Here is a 17,075-nt window from a genome sequence, read left to right on the forward strand (position 1 = left end):
AAGCCATCTGTATGAGCTATATATATACCATAGCCTATACTTACGTCGGTCAATGCTTAATTAATATACTTTTCTCAAAACATCATGGGCCTCATTATGAGTTTGGTGGTATTCCGGTGGTACATTTTTGGAGGTGAATAGGAGGATTTACCTTCAGCAATAAGCTGGAGGTGAATGCACCACTTTTCCTCCACAAAATCGGCAGATTTTTCACACAGTAATTCTGCTGGTGGTAAATCCACCAAAATGTGTAATATGTCTGTGAGGGAAAAGTGGCGTTAACGCAATTGCCACCACTTTTTTCCTGCACCACCAAACTTGTAATGTGGCCCCACGTATTTAGCAGGTCAATCACAATATTACATCTTTAAAAATGTAAAGCAGTAAAGTATGCAATAAAAATCGATAAAAAGAAGCACATACATGACAGCCAACTCACTCTGTGCACAATTCCTTACATGACTGCATATCAGTATAAGACAATTATAGATCTATTCTTTTTTTTCATTAACACATATATGTTCTGCTCTCTGATGGTATTGAAACTGTCAGCCCAATAACTGCATTTAGAGGTGAAAAACAGAAACGTCTGGTCCTCTAACTACTCAGGGCAATTTGTTATGTGGTCATTGATGCCGTCATGCAATGCAGTACATGGCAGAGATCACATTGCCTGGAGTGTAGAGCGAATGAGGGAGATCTACTTAACTTCGCATTTCTTAGCTACTTCAACAAGCATTTCCTCTATTAACCTTGTTCTTTATTTAAAATGAACTGCACCCTTTCCTACTTACTCCTAACAACTATGGCGCTCATTCCGAGTTTGGAGGTAGCCATGGCGCTATTACCCATGGCTTCCTCCAAAATCGGTCCGACTCCGGTCTGGTGAAGGGAGTAATTACCGGTCCAGTCCGAGGTCGGCGAGACCGATGATTCCCCATTCACCAGAGCCATTCCCCATTCTCATTTGAGCCCCCAAAGGGCTCAATGGGAAGGGGGCAGGCGGCAATAACGGTACCGCAAATTGCGGTACCGGTATTGACCCCGGTATCCCTTTGCGGGTCCCGTCCTTAACGCCTGCCAAAACCAGGCGTTAAGGGAAGGACCTGCAAAGGGACCTCGGAATGGGGAGCAAAGGGATTACCGGCACCGGTGTCATTGCCGGTGCCCGGTATCCCTTTGCAGCCCCCTTGTAATGAGGGCCTTTGTGTTGTGGACCAAACGGAAGTAGAAATGTACACAGCATTGTATTCATAACCTAACAGTTGGTTAACCATACATTATTTGGATGCACTGCATTTCAAGTTGTTATCTCTCAATCCAATATAAGCTGAACTTTATTCTTCCAAATATCACATTTTTAATATTTTACATGGTACAGGGCAAGGGCATTACCTCATTGTAGAAAAGCCTTCAAAGAGAACAAAACAATTAGCTTTTGCATTATGGAACGTAGCTAAGATTTTTTTTTTTATTACTAACTTAAAACAATACCCATAGCCTGTTTCAAATGCTGTCAGAGATCTTTACCTGAAGGTGAAGCGACACAAACCCCAGAAAAGGTATCTGATGTCCTCGGGAAGAAGCAAGGACATTGGCGATGTGGCTCTGTAAGAAAAAAATCGAACATAAGAGATCTTTCATGTCTGTGGGCTAAGTACCTTAAGAATAACATATAACACAAAACAGAAATGACAACATATTTGTTTCATAAGAAAACCACAAACTAAAACATTAGGCCTGTTCCGAGTGACCCTATTCCTGATCTTCTGGTTGCCATATCCATCTGGTGAACTGTTAGTCATTTCTTGTGTATTATCCAAAATGTAGCCCTATCTTTAGGATTTTTGCAACCATTTGCTAATATCAACTTGCATTCATAAGGGTAAAAATACAATTACAAATATCAGGCCTTGCAAATTCTTAAAAATCTCACTGGACTTGCATGGCGAGTTCCTTATTTTACATAGTAGATCTAAGAGAAATGCACTTGGCCCATGGTGCCTAGAGACAACATATTTACCAGTGCTTTAAGTAAAATTGGGCATTTCGCTATCAGCGCACTTCATATTTGGTGCAATGCAGCCATCCAAGCCATGCACAGTGAAACTTTTATTTACCATTTACTGCAAACCAACGTTGTTTGCAGTAACTGTCAAATAAAAATGTAAGACATCCACATACTCCAGCAACATCGGTTACCATGCTAATGGTACTCACCCTACATAAAATCGCCTCACCAAAGCGAGTGGGCTAGTAGATATTTAAGCCCTGAATACAGGAATATTAATTTAAAGCTTGGCAACATATTCTAGAAGTGACTTAATTTAGGGCTCTTTGGTTGCAAAAATTAACAACAGAAGACCAAATTCACAAAGGTATTACCAGCAGTAACTCCTAAGTAACTAGTGAGGAGAGATTATTTCAGTCACAAACACGGTATCAGTACCAACACTGCCGTTCTCCTAATTTACACTTCTCTTTCCAGGACAATATCAGGAGTAAGTTAGAGTATTTTTGTTAACTTCTTTTTGAATCAAGTGCCCTCTCTCCAGGAGTGAGTTTGAGATACTGCTGGTAGAGTGTTTGTGAATGAGCATGACAGTCACGTCAAATTGTAAATATATAATGTTTTTTAAAATATTCAAGCTGGGTCTTTAAAATGAATAAGCAACTATGGGAAAGGGGCCAGCAAATCATGTTGCCAGGACTATGGCTGAATACAACAGTGAGAACCTGTGTTCCATCCCGGCATCCCTCTTGTGAGTTGCCATCTTTTTCTGTTGCCTGAATGCTCCTGTTACAAGGAGTCTCACATCCTCTGTCCTGATCACACTACAACCTACACCACTTATTTGTCTCCTCTGCTCAGGTATCCTGCTCCTCATCTTGCCTACCTCATCGTGGCCACCGAAATAGTAAAGGGACATGCTTTCATTACTATTTCCAGCAGCCACCTTGGTTTGTAATTTTTATAATGCAACTTGGCCCATGCAGCATGTGTGAAGCCAGATTCTCTTTTTTTTAAAAACAGCTATGAAACCCCAGATGTTTGCCTGTGGTATGAGAACAATTCATTGCTGGGGGTTTAGGATTTACCTGGCTGGAATATATTAGAACATTGGAATGTTGGCTGTAGACAATGCATTGGCTATGGGCAGTAATGGCTGATATAAGTCCGTTGTCCCAACATTCAATGTATCTCATTTGTCCATTCTAGTTTTAAACAGTAGCTTCTACTTGCACAGGGAGCAATGTTCTTATATCTATAATGCCCCCCTCCTCAGGCCGTTACCAGGTTGTTACATCGCTTTGCCCTCATTAAATGCCCTTGCTTCACATCGGCCTTTATCTTGGGAAGAGGGCTGTTAATACCAGGTAAACCCCTTGAAATGAGACAGTATTGCCTAATTAGCACTAGGGTCTCAAGTATACCCCTCCTTTCATTCAATCAGAATGATTGGAATGGAGTCTACAATCTCTGGTATAGACCTCATTCCAAACATTCAAACTTGACGAGCAGCTTAAAAACATTCACTTTCCTTTTTAGTTGCATAACTCCTTTGTGTGAATAGCTTTACTGATCTTGGGAGAGATCATGATCACTTGGGATAGTAACCTTCCCTTACCCACAGCCCTTGGCTATACCTTGGATAATACCTAAGGGGCCTTTCATTATCTCACAATCACCAGCCCTCCCTCCTATATAAGTGTTATAAATGATCACAAACAATAATTAATCTATTGCACTACATAGGTGTGTGACTTAGAAAACACATTAAAAAGAGAGGATACATAATGCAATAATCATCTTTGTCATTTTCACAAAATATATGTGTGATAAAACAATGTTTTGAGTCTGATCTGCTTGCTAAACTAAGTATCTAGAAAAATAAACCTTAATGTTTCTGCTTTCAAAATGTGTTCCTCCAAAAATCATTCTCCATTCATTCAGCATCTCTGCTTTACTCCTACCTCTTACAAAGAGAAGAACAAGTGCGAGTTATTATCAATCACTTCTTTTTTAATCGAATAGTCTCCTTATAGATAAAAATTAGAGTTAGTCCTGGTAACTTCCTCGTGAATCGGCCAAAAGGGTTTCAAAGAAGTAGAGGTCTGGAGAACAGACTATACCCATTGATGAATTAAAGATCTTTATCACGGCATGATATGGCACTGTGTTTTTAATTGGTAAATGCTCTTAACGAAGTAGAAAAGTAACATTTCCTAGGATAAAAATATGCCCGCTGCTGCTGACGTTTTGTGGAATGAGGCAGAACAAACACTAACACTAGATTCAGAAAAGAGTGCGTATTCTCTACTATTAATGGAATGTAGCAATCGCTGTACAATTGACAGCATGTATCTTGATGCCTTTTAATCTTACATTTTGGAGCCTAATCAGAGGCACAACATTTAAAGTCACCTCAGTTGTTATGAGATACCTAAGCATTGAAAGATGCAGAGGTGTAAATTGTTAATGTAATCAAACGTTTTTTAGTTGTCTGACTTGAGTGACCAAGTTGCACGATTTTGGCTCACGTAAAAATAAGTGGACATGTATTGTCACTTTGATCAGAGCTCGTTAGAATCCACAAAACGTTCTAAGATTAATGGGTAGGGCAAGACATAAAGGTATTTTAGCATGATCTAAATCTTGACGACATTGACCTGGCTGGAAACAGTGAGGGCTAGTTTAAACCAGGGCTGTGCAACTGCAGGACTCGAGGCCTGGAAGCATGATGGATTTTCCGTATATCCTTCATTAATATTCATGAGATAAATTTGCATACCATGATTCTAAATGTATGCACATTTTTTCTCATGAATATTAATGAAGGGTATCCTGAAAACCCTGCAGGATTCCAGCCATTGAGGCCTGGAGTTGGACAACCCTGGTTTAGACAGTCATATGGGGGTGGTTTGGCCTGGTTTATTCACATCAGGAGATCTATGTTAAAATAATGGGGAAAAACGAGGCCCAAAACAAATAATTTCGAACATTTCGTTTTTTAGCTCTTTTTGTTCAATGTGTTGCCTTTTTTTAATGCAGGGTGAGACCTCCTGTTGCACCCCCCACATCCCTCCACCCTATTTTAATTCCCTTACCCAACCCATCTATTTATTTCGAAATAATGTGCAAAATTCCCGAACAATTCAATACAAACAATTCATCACATTTTCTAACTTCAAACACGCCTCAAACAAGGTGGCAGAAGACTTTGCTGACAATTTCTCAGACATGATTACCGTTAGAGAAATATTGGCAGCCATTTTTGTTTGAAATCTGAGCAAGAGCCCGAGTCCTGCCTTTTTGTCGCTTGATTTCTTTAATACATAATATGGGCTGCACTACTCAGCAAGGCATTTACCGAGATAATTGCCCATAGCATATTTTCCGGTAGCTGGAAGCAGGTGACTGGCTGTCCTATTCATAAGAATTGAGACACACTCAGCTTGAGCAGCAACTGGTGCATCTCACTGCTTGGCAACTCATTTCACCTCGTTGGGAGTGTGGTTCAGGAGAGAATGCAAACTTAGGGGGGTGACAATAATATCCTTTCCCCTAGAGGGCTGGGTCTTAGAGCACATTTTGGCACTGAATATCAAACACTGAGAGCTTGCATTTGCTTGCTGCGAGCTCAGTTTTTGTAAAGGAGGAGAATCTATATGCGAAGAGGAGAATCTATATGCAAAGAGCAGAATCTATATGCAAAGTGGAGAATCTATAAGCAACATTTATGGATTTAGCAGCAGCTTTGGATTCTGTCGACCACCAAGATCTTTGGTACATCTTATCCAATATTGGAATTCCAAAAGGCTTTGGTACGAGGTATTATTTCAATACCTGAAAGCAATGGTGTTGTGGGCGCTATGGTAAAGAACATTTGGTACCTGCATGCATAACTGTAAAGAAGGGGGTCAGACAAGGACGTATTTAAGCCCCTTTCTTGTTTACATTTTTTACAAACTCTCACAGAGAGTTTTTGTATAAAACCAGGGCTGATGTTCCTCGTATAACGGGCTTTAAGATCCCAATCTTGGCATATGTCGACGGTAGCCAGAACACCAACTTCTCTTCAAATACGAGCAGACGCTTATTCAAAATGCATCGTAACATTGGTTTAAGTCTAAATGTTAAAAAGTAAGCACTTCTGATATTTAGCAAGGACGTGTGAAACATAACAGTGTTTTTATGTACATGGGCAGGACATTAAGTAAGAAGGTGGTCAACGCTGTGGCTAAGTACGAAATAGGAATTTGGGGGCATTCAACAAACCAATAAATTGCAGAAAATTCAAAATATATTTTGCAGGATGGTTCTAGGGCTCATGAATTAGGCCCCAGCCCTGGCAATACACCCCGAAATAGACGTATCCTACTTGGACGATACAATAAAGCAAGCTCATGTAACGCTTTGACTAAGAGCTATTACACACAGCAAGTCCACATTGACTAATGCACTGCGAATGAATCTGATGACTGTACAGACCCAGTATGCTATGTGCATTCTAGCTTCATCACCAAGAGACACAAGTAATGCCATTCAGGGAGTTAAGAGACACTCAGCAGATATCAAATTACAAGAGAAGACATGGATTTAAGCAAACCCCTCAATCAGGCAATTTTGTATATTTCAAATTAAGTTTAACTCCAGATATCGTGGCAGAAGCTCATACTTAAAGGACATGTGCCTGATCACAAGACCTTGATTTAATTGTTTAAATATTAGCACCTAGAAGCCCAGCTGGTTTAAACCAACCATAAATGATGGAGTCACATAGTGTGCTATTTGCCCAAATAAAGAGCATTTCATGTGCTATTCTTTTGTTAAAAAAAAACATATGTTTCACTGAGGAGAAAAAGTCTTCTTCCAGTTTTAATAAACTAAGAAACCTGGGATACCATCAACTGTGACAAATCATTTGATGTCGTGACTATATATAGCAATACCAACCCTTAGAAGAACAATATAGGGAATTGATTATGTTATATTGATGATATTTTGATTATTTGGTCTGGTTCATATGAGTTGTCTTTGGAATTTATTGAGAGGCTGAATCAACAGAAGAGATATTTGAAATGTAATCATTCAATTAACCCTGGGGGAGGAAGGGTACCCTTCCCATGAGACCAGGGAGGTGAGGCCGCTACCCGAAAGTCCCCCTGCGGGTGGTACTCAGCTGGAGGATGCCATGGAAGAGGACCCCCTCTGTGGAGGAAGAGAAGGCTATTGAGGGAGAACATTGCATAACAACTACCACTCCAACCCTAACACATCCCCCCACACTGTTAGGGCCACAACACACCCATCCTCTTTACCTCCTCTTGCTACTTATAGTTGCTTTATACAGAGTAGACCTGTCTATGAGAAAAAACATACTGTGACAAGGAAGAGTACGGGAAACATGGAAAGCTATGTCTCTTTAGATACTGGTATAAAGAAGAAGAAAACAGGATTGAAGAGCACGTTGCGGAACCAAAGTGAACATACTAGTTCTCAACCACACACAAGCCGGCCAAAGATAAAAAAAGAGGAATTACTTATCTTTTTATCTGATCCTTCCTGGAGTTACTGCGAGCTGGAGGGAGCTGCTGCATGGAGAACAAAGACCAAAGGTGACTGGGCCACTGGCCAGACAGCAGACGTGTCCCAGTGGAGCACGCCACTGAGACACGAGGAGCACAGAGGGAGAAACCGGTATCCAGGAGCTGGAGAGCAGAAGGCAAAACCACTGTACCTGTGAGGGTCACAGGGCTGTGGAACCGCCACAGGACTACCAGGGGCAAGAGAAGCCCGGAGAAGCTGGGAGACGGAGAGAGGAGCAACCCACAGAGCAGGGGTATGCATCAAGCCCCCGGGGTTGAGAAAATCCATAAAGGGGACTGTGTTTATGAATTGGGAATTGCTCTACAAAGCAGGGGGAAGAGCAAAGACCCTGTTGAGGCCCTGAGGGGTGGAGCTGAACCAAGTCGGGGCAAAATGGAAATCCCTAGGGTAAATCTAGTTGTAGGGGAAAAACCACTCAGATTGCAAGAATCGTCATTTTCAGGTACCACTGCTTAGAATAATCCCAAAGGACTTCATGTGCCAAACAATGCCTGGTAGGATAGTGAACTGGGCCTGAGTGAGACACATTATAACCCTAAGAATGGGGTCTAGGACCCATAGACCTGGAAAGAAAGACCAAGGGAAGAGAGGAATATACTTTGGGAAAAGCCAAGAGAAAACCAGGAGAAGAGAGAGATATCCTTTGGCAAGAGTCAAGAGAAGACCAGGGGAAGACAGAAATATCTCTTGGTAAAAGACATGAGAAGACCTGAGGAGGAAAGATATATCCTCTGGCAAAACCACAGACATCATTGGGATTATTGAAAGAGAGCCTAAGAAAGGCTTGGGGAAGGGAAACCTCCCCCTTCATCTGTGTGGAACCACATTTAAAGGCCTTGTGACGGCCAGGGGAAAAGGCATATTCCTCCAACAGTCACAAACTGCCTAACCACATGCAAAGGCCTGCTGATGGCCAGTGGAAAAGGGACATTTCCCCAAGTCACAATCTGTATAAAATCATCCTGAAGGAGGGAGCCACCTTTCCGGAGTCAGGGTGGAACTAGTTATATAGTTTTCTTTTTAGAGTGTAAGGGCTGATAATAGGTTTGGGGCATAGGACACTGGACTATTTTTCTTTTGACAGACATTCTGACACCATCCTTAGTTCTGTTTGATGCAGGGAAACCCCTCGTAGTTATGGGGACAGACGGAGTTGTTTTAAACATAATTTATGTTAAATAGCGGTGCATTTCAACCTTTGTGTCCTGTGTCTACAGCTGCACCCTTAAACAACCTTATAAACACAAAAGGAAATGTGTCATTCAGTAGTGCCATACATTGAGGAATGTGAACGCCTACTTGCGGACACCATAAGTTATAGTAGACTCCCGAGTGACCCCTCTGCAGAATTGTTTACCCTGATCGAGTCCAAGCTTCAGAGGGCAGTAGGGAATGAATGGATAACTAAGAAAGAAGCTGAGTTTTTGGTTAGAAAAGGGGCACAGTCCTACATCCTACAAAAAGAGTCATAAAAATCTTTTAGGTCCACCTGGTCGACCAACCGTTCCAAGTGTTTCTTCTCTGTTAGAACTGCTCCCTAAATGTGCGGACGTATATTTAAGACATTTTATATCCAATATGGATTTGTTTGTACAGTACACCAGAAGCGACATTAACAAAATTGATGCTTTCCCCTTTGATCGAACCAGTCAGATCATGATTGGTTTAGACATTGAATCATTGTACGGTCAGATACCCCAACAGGCCACATTGGTCCTATCTGCAAGGCTGGATGACCACCCGGTTATGCATGGTTTTATTATGTGGTGTGTGGAAACAGCGCTAACTTAGAATTTCTTCAAATTCCAAGACCAGTTTTTCCAACAGATAGAAGGCGTAGCCATGGCGCCTAACCAGGCTAATCCATACATTAATAAATTGGAACAACTGACTATATATAGCAATACCAACCCTTAGAAGAACAATATAGGGAATTGATTATGTTATATTGATGATATTTTGATTATTTGGTCTGGTTTAAATGAGTTGTCTTTGGAATTTATTGAGTGGCTGAATCAACAGAACAGATATTTGAAATGTACTCATTCAATTAACACATTTGAGGTGAATTTTTTGGACAATACTGTATACAGTTCTAATGGGTGTCTATTGGTGTGCCCTTACCACAAGCTGACTGATAAGAATGTCTTCCTTCAGTATCAGTGCCAGCATGCGAATCATGTCAAGAACAATTTGCCTTTTGGGCAATTTTTTTCGTCTTATACGTACTAGTAGCAGCAGACAACATTTCAAAAGTGAGGCCACACATTTGAGCAACAGGTTGAGAAAAAGAGGCTACCCTAACAAATTGGTGAAACAATCTATGAAGCACAACCATGAGCCACTACTCGATGAGGGTCCTAAAGATAGGTGTACCTCCAAGAATCTAGTTTTTGTTAACACATATACTAATATGTCATACAAAATCAAATCTTGTGTAAACAGAAATAGGAGGACATTTTTGGGCAACACCTTACTTAAACCTTTGGCTGCCTATAAGAAGAGTACTACTATCAGAAATGTAGTTGAAGAGGGAAAATGGGACGATCCTTTCCCAAATTTCCGTCCAAACCATGGCCTATGATGTCACAACCTAAGCACCCACCGCGGGATGAGTTCAGCCCTCTGACTGCTGCCCCGGACATCAAGATCCACCGTGGCCACGTCCCACACCCACAGGCCAGCTGCGCACCATCCAATGCACGTGGTGGGACCTCAGGTGGAGCTGAGACCAACTCTATGGACCAACTCGACTAGATGTCAACAACCAATATCGCCATCGTTAGAGATGACATGACGACATAGCCACAACAGACAAGAACACACGTGCTGCCAAGCACCTGGATCAGACACACACCAACCCACACGAAAAACATACTCAGTGCTATGACGTATAGGACCGCACACACTCACAGACATGCATCGTTGTTATTTTTTACATAGGTCAACTACCGCACCGCAGAAATGCAAGATGCCAGAAGAGCTCGTGTATATGCTTGCAGGCGCTTTTGCTACTAAAACCCTTAAGATGTCACCCTGTAGATGGACTAATGTATAAGGACCCAAGTCGCACCTCGTGACCCTCGCATTATGGACTGTATATCGCCACCCATAGACTAGGCCAAGGTAGGCCACAAACCAGAGTCCCCAGGCCCGTAGCAGTTCAGACGGAGCTGCAAGGTGCTGATCATGCAGAACAAACCCTGACGGGAGCCCAACAGCCAAGGCCGCAAAGTTGCGATCTACACGCTGCGCTCTCAGCGCCAAGGTTACACCTGCCACTGCTAAACAATCCTCGGAGCAGATCTACAAATCAAATCCCCGTAATTCTGCCTCAGCCACGGTCTCTCAACACATGACCAGGCTGACCTTATACGATGCCAAGCTCCAAGGACTAGAGAAGCTCTAGGGTCTCACGTCTGGGACCCGGACTGCAACAACGAAGTTACAAATTGGACACCAGTGGCGATGGGAAAGGAGCACCCAACAGCCAGTAGTAAGACCTGTCCATTGTCCGCCACTGACACAGAGTCATACATTGTTGCCAACACCAGGTACATCGCGAGCTGGGAATGACAATGGTCCCAGGCTTGGGGGCTCACAGATGAACCAATCAGAATACGAGGGGCTAATCACTGATGACACCATAATTCAACCAACCACTAACTTTCTTCATGTAACACTTTCTATGTAACCATTTTTAGGGACGGCCCAAGTGTACCACCTGACCTCTTCTCCACCACGAACATTCCCTCCTATACTGATTCATACTGACTCTACCACTCGGGGAGCCAACCCAGGGTAGCGTTTGGTTTAGGGGCAAGTTTTCCCAGGTGACGCACATAGTACCGTCATCCGGTTAGAAAAAAGGCCTGCAAGTCCATCACCGCTGAGATGTTCCTTGGATACCTACGCTCCGAGAACCTGTCCCTGTCTGTTTGTGCAATTAACAGCAGTAACTCTTTGCTCTTGTGTGTGCCTCATACTTCTTTGGGACGCAGGAGTAGTTGGGGCATCCCCAACCCCGGAGGTCAGCAGACGGCCCTGCCGACCCCCGGGAAATCACCCCGACATAGTGATCCATAATAATTTAATTTTGGTTGAATAAACCATGTACTGTCACTGAGGTGTGGGGGTTGAAACCTATTGTTGGGCAACATTGTTGTGGAGGATTCTCAGTGTGTGACTTAACCATGACTACGCTATCTGTAGATTTTGGCCTACCTAAGATGTGGACAATAAAGGTATTCACAAATTGTAACACTGCTAAAGTTCTATATATGACCAAATGTCTATGCAATGTGATTTATGTAGGTAAGACCAATCACAAATGCAAAATACGTATCATTGAACACAGGAGTTGTCTCAAGAATCAGATCGACATGGCCCCTTTGGTCAACAATTGTATGGACAAAGACCATGCTTTCACAGACTTTAGGTGGATGGAGTTGATAAAAATAAAAAGGCCCTAGCCAGTTGGTGATCAGAAAGAAATTGTTGTAAGCTGAATAGAAACGTATCTATATGACTGGTATTTGACGGGCCTTAATGAGAATATTGAGTGGCAGCACGCTTAAACAACCCTATTGTATGGTGTTGATGAAAATTAAAGGCCCTAGCCAGTTGGTGACCAATATGAAATTGTTGCCATCTGAATAGAAATGTATCCATATGACTGGTAGCCATTTGACAGGCCTTAATGAGAAACACCCCTTGTGCATGGTGACTCGCAGTATGCATAAACATCTTTACTGTATTGTGATTTCTTGAGGGGCACCATTTGGTGCATTGGAAGGAGTATGAATATATGCAGTGATTTGTTGTGGTAATTTAATTTAGTGGTGGGATCATGGTCCAGCCATACATTTTGGTTGCAGTTGGCTTGATGATTAAGACCCTTGCAAGTTGTAGCAGTGAAATTCCAGTTGATTGGGGATTTTGCTATGCTGTAAGGTTTACCGTATTTTTACCACTTACAATGCCTGCATGTGCCAGTGTGAGTTTGGATGGCTTGAGGGACGTAGAGCACAGTGGATAACTTGTGTTCTGTTCCCGCATTTGTGTGTGTCCATGCAAAACCATAAGGTGCTGCATACTTATTGTGGTAAGAGATATCTTATTGTGGCGCTGTACCCACGTTATGAGATGGGGGCAGTATTGACGTGTTTTTGTTTACGGGCCTGAGCCTGGTTGTCATGGTACCCATAAGAGAGATGGTAGTCCTTTGTTGATGTTGTAGGAACATTGAGAGCCATTATATTTGTATACTCAGTAGCGCGGTGTGCTGAGTCTAGTGTTCAGCGTGAATAGCGTGTTGCGCGCATCACTTACGGATTACATGCCTGAGACATAAACTTAACATTGCATTTAGTGGAGAGCTGGCAACTGCCATGTCCCGTTTTTCGCAACATATTGCATATTGTATTTTATGGTCTTGGAGAGAGTGCTGTAACTAGTGTGCACAGGTAAGCAGTGATAATTCGACATGTCCCGACATACCCTGCTCCCATAAGGTAGTGTACACTAATACGAACAGTGGTTGTTTTGGAATTTGAAACAAAAAGGATTGGTGCATTTATGTTTTAGCCTATTAGTGACTGATATTAATTCCATTGTAGATTCACCATTGGACGACATGAACAATGTTATGAGGAATTTTGATCCACCGAACGAGCTGATTTGATCTCTCTACTAGCCTTTGGTGTTGTGCTAGTGAGTCGAGTTTTTCCTATGAGGTGAGCTGTGGGGCTCACAGAGTTGATGAGTATTGTTGAGACTGTGGGGTACCACACTTGTTGCCTGTATGGGGTCTGGTGATGGTTTGGTGGTGGCATTACTGTCCACGATTTTAGGTGAATATTGGTGATGGGTACATGAGGAATGTGGTATTATTCTGTTGGTACAGTTAAAGGGCACTGTCTCCACATGGTGCTTCCTGGAGTTTATATTGATAGTTGGACCATTTGCTTGGGGGCAAACGATATTGAATGGTGGAGGACAGTCCATAATGAGGTTTTCCCATCTTCATTTACAGAGATATGGATGACTATGTAAAACTTAGATGACCTTGACTTTGGAGTAGACACATTCAGAGTGTCTGCGTATACATTAACTTGAGGAGAACCATCTCCGGTACGGAAGCACCTCAATACCTTCCTCTTTGCTTCTGCCTTCTCTCCTCCTCTCCCCTGCTGATCTGTACTTTCTCAGCATCATGCACATTGTCACCCTCCTACTTTCGGGATCAGGTACCTGCTCACCCTGCCACCCACCCACACAGCCTCCTGGCAATCCCTTGCACTGGGATCTGTAGCTGTAACACTACAGCCCCCCTTTTTTTCTGCACTTTTCAGACACACCCTCTCTGTTGCCTTAAACCTACCACTTGCTGGCTGCAATACCACTGTGTATTGCTTTTATTATTTCATGTATTCTATTCCTTTGCTCTGCACTTTCCACTTCTCCCCCCTCCCATGCACTTTCCCCTTTCCCTCTCCCATGCACTTGCGCGTTCTCAATGTTACTGGGCCTAGTAAGATCATTGTTTTGTTCTCCCTTGTTCCCCTCCCTTGCCTCATTGCGCTCTGAAACACTTGTGCACGAGCGTGATACAAATACAATATCAATATCAAGTAGCTACCATCCTGAATTTCAAGAGATTACAGGTATGGTTGATGGCAATAGATGTGGTTAGGATTGACACATTTATTGTGACTGATAAAGATTTGAACCTTGTGGTTCAGAGTAGTGCTGAAATGTAACTGTGTGTGTATTGGATTTGGTTTGTAGCGGTTTCTATTTAATAGGGTGGTGCCGATTGTGACACTCTGTGAAAGAACACGGTAGAAGAACTCTTGTCTCACAGATGAGTATGGGTGAAAAGATTTTGACGAGATACAGTTGTGTTTCAACACCCCTGAAGAATATCAAGCATATTGTGTATATGACAGAAACATGTTAGGTATAGGCGTGAATATTATCATGGTTGGTAATATCGATATCTAAATATCAGGTGTATCTCTCATACTGACCTTTGGACAGAGATGTAGGTAATTAGTGTAAAGTCCTATTTTAGATTGTAAGGTCTCCTTTTATGAAAATGGCTAGAAGTTTGGACACTTCTAAATCGTATATTAAAACACATGTTTCATTATGTTTTATACAATTGTGATTATTTGTATGTGATTTACATTTTTGTATATTGGAATACTATTTATTTTTTGTAATTTTGTTGTATGGTTTGGCACTGCTGAATGACAAATTGCCTGTTGTGTTTATATTGTCTATATTGCCCTGAGAGGGGGCATTTTCACCACACCTGTTACGATTTCGGGTCACCCAATCAATTTAAAAACCCTTACACGACCTACCTCCATTTGTTTGCTATGGGCACATTTGGCAGATAGTCTCCTGGTCTTTTGCACAGCTTTTGAGAAGCGCAATCAGCTTACGGGCTAAAAGCCAATATGTTCCTGTTGTAATACCAAAAGTATTGTGCAGACCACTGTATTCGATGAAAATTAGTCATTTTTTCAGCCCTCTTTTTCTTTATATGAAATTGTATTAATATGATGAAGGTGCCCTTATTCTGATGTAACGATGGACCTTTGTAGTCCTACTTATTGCTTGAATGTTGTCGTGTTGTGTGCTAGATGGAATAATTGATTCTGAATAAAGCATTGATTGATTGAGTACAGTCTGTGACATTCAGTGTCTGACACCTCTGTCTACACGGTCATCCATGTAAATACTTAAGTTCACTTTAGCACTACTTTTTCCTTTCATTCATAATATGGCGCATGCACTGCTGTTCCTACTCCTTGTGGGACTGATTTACAAATCATTTTTCAATGGAAAAATCCATGTGTGTCCTTCTGCTTCACATCAGTGCCTCAATGTTCAATATTTCTGAGAGCATCAATTTGTCCTTCATCTTCTCCACACCAAACACATCAGTCTGGCATTATTATAAATTAGGCTTTATGTAAGCAAATGGAAGGTTGGCAGATCAATGGGGCCATTAATGAAGCGCAGTAAGCATATCTGGTGAGATACTGCCGGCACCATTTGCAGCCTTGTCTGTGCCCGAGAACGGGGCTGCAATGAGGTATTCAGGAAGCATAGATTGGTGAAATATCTAAAGGAATTTAAGTGGACTTGGACCTGCCAATGCAAGGCAGTGGGTCTTTCTCAGTGACACCGTGCTTACCGACTTGTCCTGCTTGTCATTAGAGAGAACCCCCTTAATTGCTACTGTGCATGGGGTCCATTGACATGGGTACAGGAGTAATATGTCCTATCTTCTGTTCCTTGTGCACTAGTTAATTCTGCTGATAGTTTTCCTGTCTTTGTAACTCAGCCTATCAAGGAAATTAACTTAAACCAATTTGGAAGGAGAGCATTGGGGGAAGTATGTATAGCTCAGTGAGTTAAACGCTCAACTCAGAAATCTGTGTTCAGGATGAAGGACACAGCCTGGACTCACATCTTGGCCAACTCAGGCCGTCATCATTTTGACATTGAACATCAGTCATTGCATTGTCTCTATGGTAGAGGAATCAATCATGGAATGCTTGATATAAAAATGTGACATTATTCCAAATAGAAAATTGAAACTTTGGTAAGGTTTGGCAAGCACAGTAAAATAAAATCACCATTATAGCATCCTTCACAGGTACAATCATTGCATTATCAACCATGTGGTTCAGTCATAGTACTACATATCACTATTTAAGCCATTAGAGAGGATTGTCTGAAATTCCTCCCATATGTCTTTCGGCCAGGATATTATTGTAATTATTGATACAGTGGGAGGGACATTCCAGTAACTAAATGAATATGCTTGTCAGAGATGAAACAGTGTATTTGTAAAAATACTGAAGCACTTTCAGAACCAACCCCGCACACCCTAAAAAGAAACGTGCGATTTAGCATCATGGTCAAGTCTTGCTTTTAAAACTTTTGTAAAATTAGTTGTATAATAATGTTCGTTCAATCCCTGCGTTTAGTTCTTCAATCAGTGCCTTTCTCAACAGATTCAGCAGAGGACATCGTATTGATATGCAGTAATGAGAACACACGTGCAACAAATCGAATAAAGCGTATTGCGCGCCTCTCTCACCCCCACTGTGAAACGCAAGAATAAACGTGCACAACACAGTGGTAGAACATTTAACATCAATAAAACAAAACCAAAAAATACATTTACATTCTCGTTTCATTGGCTGACATGTAATGAGTTTGTTCCCCAGAAATACAATTTCCCATTTTTTCGAAACCATAAGCAGGTACCTGGTGACAGGTATTTCCTTTAATATGGGCTGAAATTATTTGGTGAGAGAGAATTTGGCCGAATAACAGAAATATATTGGGCCTCATTACAAGTATGCCGGAGCCACTGTGTCCAGCAACCCGTGATACCGGAATCTCCAGATGATTACTTGTTGGTGTGCACGCGCATTCT

The 17,075-nt window shown here is 41.9% G+C and overlaps 1 protein-coding gene across 3 annotated transcripts in view; it reads right to left on the minus strand.

The window, feature by feature from the left end:
• PKNOX2 (PBX/knotted 1 homeobox 2) overlaps positions 1 to 17,075 on the minus strand; it is a 1,892,972-nt gene that overhangs the window by 1,222,746 nt on the left and 653,151 nt on the right. For all 3 annotated transcript variants that reach the window (XM_069614552.1, XM_069614551.1, XM_069614553.1), the window contains exon 5: positions 1,531 to 1,608. The gene's annotated coding sequence lies outside the window, so the exon portion shown is untranslated. The remainder of the gene's footprint in view (positions 1 to 1,530; positions 1,609 to 17,075) is intronic.

This window comes from Ambystoma mexicanum, chromosome 9 (genome assembly GCF_040938575.1).
Source record: "Ambystoma mexicanum isolate Mex_15411 chromosome 9, UKY_AmexF1_1, whole genome shotgun sequence".
Taxonomy (NCBI): Eukaryota; Metazoa; Chordata; class Amphibia; order Caudata; family Ambystomatidae; genus Ambystoma; species Ambystoma mexicanum.